Source organism: Dunckerocampus dactyliophorus, chromosome 17 (assembly GCF_027744805.1).
Source record: "Dunckerocampus dactyliophorus isolate RoL2022-P2 chromosome 17, RoL_Ddac_1.1, whole genome shotgun sequence".
Lineage (NCBI taxonomy): Eukaryota > Metazoa > Chordata > Actinopteri > Syngnathiformes > Syngnathidae > Dunckerocampus > Dunckerocampus dactyliophorus.
Genome location: NC_072835.1, coordinates 20,261,197 through 20,267,245, shown reverse-complemented (window position 1 = coordinate 20,267,245; position 6,049 = coordinate 20,261,197).

Here is a 6,049-nt window from a genome sequence, read left to right as displayed (position 1 = left end):
ACGTGACGTGCGCCTCCCTCTTCAGCCTTGGCTTCCCAACGGTTCTTTAAATTCTTGTTTTCAAGGTTTGAAAAGGTCCAGAATGTTAGGATGGACTGCTCTGACTGAGCAAACTGTACACATTTAATTAATCAATATGAAAAATATTTAAGTAATATAAGTAACTAGTGCAGTAATCCCTCATTAATCGTGGTTAGTAATGAATTAAAAAGCAGGATCCCTTATTTATAATAGAATATTTTCATAGAGCAGAGAAAACCTGTTTACTACCTTCTAAATATGGTTTTTAACATTATCAGAGCCCTCTAGACATGAAATAACCCCCCATTGTCAGCTTTACACTGGTATTGCCCAATATAGTTGACACAATAACAGAAAATGAGACATATTAGACATAAATAAGACCGGTGCTCTTGTGTGTTGCTATAAATGTGTTCCTGTGAAAGGGGAGATTTGTGGGGGGACGGAGAAGAAGTGACATTGAGGGTTGAGAGTTGAGTTTTAGCTTGGCGTGGGTGACAGCCGCAACAGTAGCCCGTGTTAGGGATTATTGTGCTTAATTCAAACCTGCAATAATAAAAAAATAAATTAATTCATTTTTAAAACAAAAAAAAAGATTTTTTTTACAACAAATTACAACATTCTTGGACTTTTAGTTCATTTAGCCATTTTTATGCTTGTAAATGATTAATTTAGGCAAAAGTATGCAACATTTGCTTACTGTAAATATGCCTTCTTTATACTAATAATAGGCTGTATACAACCACACAACACCATGATTTATTAATTAATATATTTTGGAAAAACCATGAAGGCACGAAATTCAAACTACGTATTACGGTAATAAAAAAATATATGTCAATAAAAAATTTGGCTTTGACAGAAAAAAAATGCATGCATGTGTCACGCTAAATCATGAAGTCATCTGATACATCTCTGTGCGTTTGTGAAACATTTGTTTCTCGTTCCAGTCCTCGTGACCCACAGACAACGGGCGAAGGAATGAACTCGTTCCAATGCGAGCTCAGTGAATGTAAAGAATGCGGCAGGCAGAATGCGGCAGTGGTTTAAGTCATGTGTGGCTTACGTGTGCATGAATGACAGCAACACAGTGCAACACATTGAGAAGCAAGTGCAAGCTCAAGTGTTCATTGTGTGCACACAATACTTCATTCACACTCAACACTGCAGTGGCATGACCAAGAATTCAAACGAAGGGGGTTACTTTTGATTATTTTAAAAAGTATTATATCGCAAAGTTGCCGTAATAGTGGCATTTTTGTGCAGTAGCAACAGGATTAAATTAGAGAAATGTAATCGACGGTCTATTTATGTCTTTGCTAAGGGACTTCCAGTTTCTTTGCTATTTGGCAACGCACGCACACACCCCAATTGAGACCTGCGCTGATATATATCCAGTAAACACCACGACACAGGTGGAGGAACAAACTCAAATCCAGTTCTCAACAGGAGGTAGGACAGTGGATCCAGATGGCACAACAAAGCCTGAGCTCGATTTTAATGAGCGAAGCTAATTATCACATGAGCGGCCATTCCCGGCGGACTGCTGGCCTTTAACACAACAGGAAGTTAGCGCAGGATCTACAACACATACACACACAAACACAAAGTGAGTATATTTCTACCTCATTTTTGAGTCCGTGCTGTAAAGGCATCATTTAAACACACCGTGTTGTGTGTGTAAGAGAAGTATGAAGGCTAGTTTAAGCTATTAGCTTTAGCATTAGCGTCCAGGAATGACCTCGCTAAAGGACTGGTTTTCTTCTTCTCAATAAAAGGACCTTTCAAGCGGTAAGTCTTGATATTTATCTTCATCATTTTTACATATAAACTACAATTTCTTAACAAAAAAAATACATTAAAACAATTTTTTTTAATATTTTTTTAATTACAATTTTTTTAACCAAAAAAGTATGATTTAAAAAAAATGACACTTTTAAAAAAAATAAAAATTACACTTTTTTCCCCCAAAATTACTAAATTTTTACCAATTTTTACCATATTAAAAAAACATGAAAATATCAAAGTGGCCCTTGCTGATACCCCTGCTTTAATCAAAGGAATTAATTTGAACAGTGCTCTGTATGTATGTATGTACTTTATTTATCCCACAGCAGGGAAATTTACTGAGTGATGCAGCATCATGCTCCCCGCAAAGAAAAATCAGGCTGCCAGAAGAGAAAGGAGAGACAGGACAAGGAAAGAAAGCTAACAGTAGGAGGCCAAACGCTTACTATGCTTTTTTGTTCAAAGAATGATTAGTTGTGGAATTTGTAGGATGTAATATTTTGAAGCATGTACAATTTTGTTGATTTTTATTGTTTATAGATGTAACAGCAACCTGTTTGCATTTCTTTTGAAAGTAAAATCAGGCTGACTGGCGAGTCTTGTGTGGTTGTATATTATTGTACAGTAGCTTGAGCAAATGTTTAAAGTAAGCTATAGGAAGGACATTACAATAGTTGAGTTATAGTGTACTTTGGGGGTAATTAATGGGCCTTCTTTTTAATATCCAATACCATTGTGAGCTCAAATTTAAATCAACATCATTCACAAACCATAGTAAAACAACTTAAAGGACCAACCCGTGAATGAATGCGGAGAAGTGGTATAGAAAGTGAATGAATGAATGATTCTGTTGTAATGCATGGCTTTCACTGGGTAACAAAGACTATATCACATTTTCATGAAACACGTATGGAGGCTGAAGAAAACTAACTACTGTTCATTTCTCCTCTTCGATATCAACATCACGGAAACCCTGCAACAGACCTCTAAACACACGCGCACACACACACCCACACACCTCGGTGCTTACTTGCTTGCTAGAGCGCGTGTGTGTGCTCAGATAGGCAGGAAGGAAACATCATTAGTCACCGAGGTGCCATCAAGTTGTGTTTAATTGTCTCATTTATCTTCCTGTGCTGCACAACTGCACGCGGTGCACCCTGCAACTGCTCTATACTGTACTTAGATCATGACATTCATTCCGACTGTCAAACTGGCCTCTCAGCGCCATTCATTCACAAGCTAAAGATAGATTTCATCATGTACAAGTGCCGCGAGACTACAAACGTACGCCTAATGTAACAAGATCGGATAGCAAAGCTGCATCACAAAAGGCGCTTTGATAAAGATAATAAAAAACTGGTGTCCCATGAAACGTTTCACACCAGGGTCTTTTATCACATTTATCAGAAAGGTTAAAAACAGAGTGACAGTATCCGTCTTTGGAGTTTCTCTTCGTCCTCTCCTTCGACAGTCAGTATGTCATTTTACGAAACAGCTTGTGACCTCTTTTCCACTGCCGGGCCAATGCTTCCCTCTGCTCGGAAGGAGGAAGATGGAGAGGGTGGGGCCAAGAATGCGATATACGGAACTTAAAGGTTGACATGAGGTTGCATGACATCCCCATCAGCAGTGTAGTCCATCAACGGTGACTTACAGCTTGGTCCCATGAAGGGTTACTTAAGTCAAGAGTTTGGCTTCTCAAAACAGTGTGTGTTCATACATTTGCATGACAAAAATGCCTCCTCGGAAAAAATCAGACCTCCCAAATCGCTCGGCTTGACTTTCTCTGACATCGCATTAATAATCGCCTGTCCATCGTTGTGTCTGTGATGAGGATGGCTGCGACCCTCGCATCTTCATCTGCTGTGGAACACGTACGTAAACAAGATGGCTGCGACGCTCGCGGCCGATGCATCTTTCTCATCATCCAACCAGGACTGGGCTCACAGGACCAAGTGTGGGGTATGTCACAGTTGATGGACTACACTGCTGATGAGGCTCTCACACAGCTTCATGTCAAAAAATCCCAACTATCGCTTTAATATCTCAAAGACGGTCGGCCTTTGAACATCATCGTCACTCTCATGGAGACGGGGGGTGATTGGGAACTTAAATTTGCTGTGGGACTGAACTGAACTGCAGCTTACTCGGAAGTGCGAAATATACAGCATTTGCGTAAATTTTGCAATTTGCAATTTTTGGAAGATGGTTTGGAAGGACTCAGATCACACGTACGTGACGAACTAGTCCGTTTGCCGTGTGCTGTATCGTTACGCGAAATCGAGTGCCCGAAGAAAGCACCCTACGCGTCTCTGACTCACTGTGCTTTTTTTCCTTGAGTGCAACTGCTAAACAAACCACCATGGCGCTTGGATTAAGAAGATGAGAAGCACGATTGAATTCCATCTCACCAGGATGTACGGGAAGTCTGAGGCATTCCCAGGCCAGTTGAGAGACATAGTCTCTCCAACGTGTCCTGGGTCTTCCCCGAGGCCTCCTATTGGTCGGAGGTGCCGTGAACAGGCGTCCGGGAGGCATTCTGACCAGGTGCCCGAGCCAGCTCGTCTGGCTCCTCTCAATGCGGAGGAGCAGCGGTCCTACTCCGAGTTTCTCCCGGATGACAGGGCTTCTCACCTTATCTCTAAGGGAGCGCCCAGTCCATCCTACGGAGAAAACTCATTTCGGCTGCTTGTACCCAAGAGCTTGTCCTTTCGGTCACTACCCAAATCTCATGACCATAGGTGAGGGTAGGAACGTACTCTAGATCGACCTTTCGGCTCAGCTCCCTCTTCACCACAATGGGCCGATGCAGAATCAATCCACTTGTTCCATCCTTCTCTCACTCGTCAACAAAACCCGAGGTACTTAAACTCCTCCACTTGGGGCAAGATTTCAACCCCGACCCGCACATGGCACTTCAACCTTTTGCGGGCGAGAACCATGGACTCGGACTTGGAGGTGCTGATTCTCATCCCAGTCGCTTCACACGCCGCATTTACATTATTTCTTATGGGAAAAATTACCTCGGTTTTTGTACGTTTCGATTTTCATCTGATCTTTTGGAATGAATTAATAACAAAAACAACAACAGTAGGCACCACCGTACTGCAATTCACAATATTCTGTGCTGTACTGAGTGCCACCCGAGTTTTGGTTTGCTGTTGCAATTATGTGACAGGCTATAGAAATAATTCATGGAAATCCTTGTGAAATAGGACGGCCAGCACATACTCACCATGTGCTGGTTAGTAGGACACATCTAATATGGATGATACTGGCCTTTTTTTTTAATTTTTAAGCACTTTCAGACCTAGAAATTAGGGCCCACGCTCAACACTGTGCACATTAACACCCTGCCTTTAACAGCTCCGAATACGTAGTATAAACATACATCAGTGTAGAATATCATAAAGTAGCTTCTTAGCGTTGGCTGTTTTCAAGGCAAGTGCACAGGTTGGGTTGCCTTAGGGTAAACAGATGATGGTGTCTGTAGCAAAGTCCATTTGGATAAAGCAGGGAGCTTTAAAAGAGCAGGACATCACGTCATATCAGCCATGATACAATGAGAGGTCCGTGACCTTGACCCTCATGTCAGAAAGTAACATTTAATGGTCTACGTGAACCTGCAACAGAAAAGAAGTGAAAATGTGAATGTTATTATTGATCATTTTGAAGGAACCTGTTACAAAAAGTTAAGCATCATATTATTTTCGACTCCATCGCAAATATGTCAAATAAAACAACATATTTGCGGCCATTTGCAGCCCGCGGCACATTCTAAAAATATCATTGAAGAAGAAAACTCGCAAAACAGCAAAAATGGTAGTAATCTAACAAGAAAATGTATATAAATGTATGTAGTCAAAATAATACGAGGAAAAAATTTCATTTTAGTTGCATACATTTTTTTTTTTTTTTAAAGTTGGCATATTATGAGAAACAAAACAAAAAGACAAGAATAAAGTCAAAATATTATGGGACTACGGTCATAATTGCGAGAAGAAAATGTACATGTATAAAGTTGACATAGCTGAAAAATATAATATATATAAAACATATATATAATATATATAATACAAAAAACAACAGTAGAAAGAGAAAACTTTTATGACAATGAAGCCAAAATAGCATATACAATAAATAAGGATATAAATAAGTCGAATTCTAACAAGAAAAACTTTGCAATTCTACTAGTAAGTTATTGTTTTAATTGTCATAATATTATGAGAAACAGCAA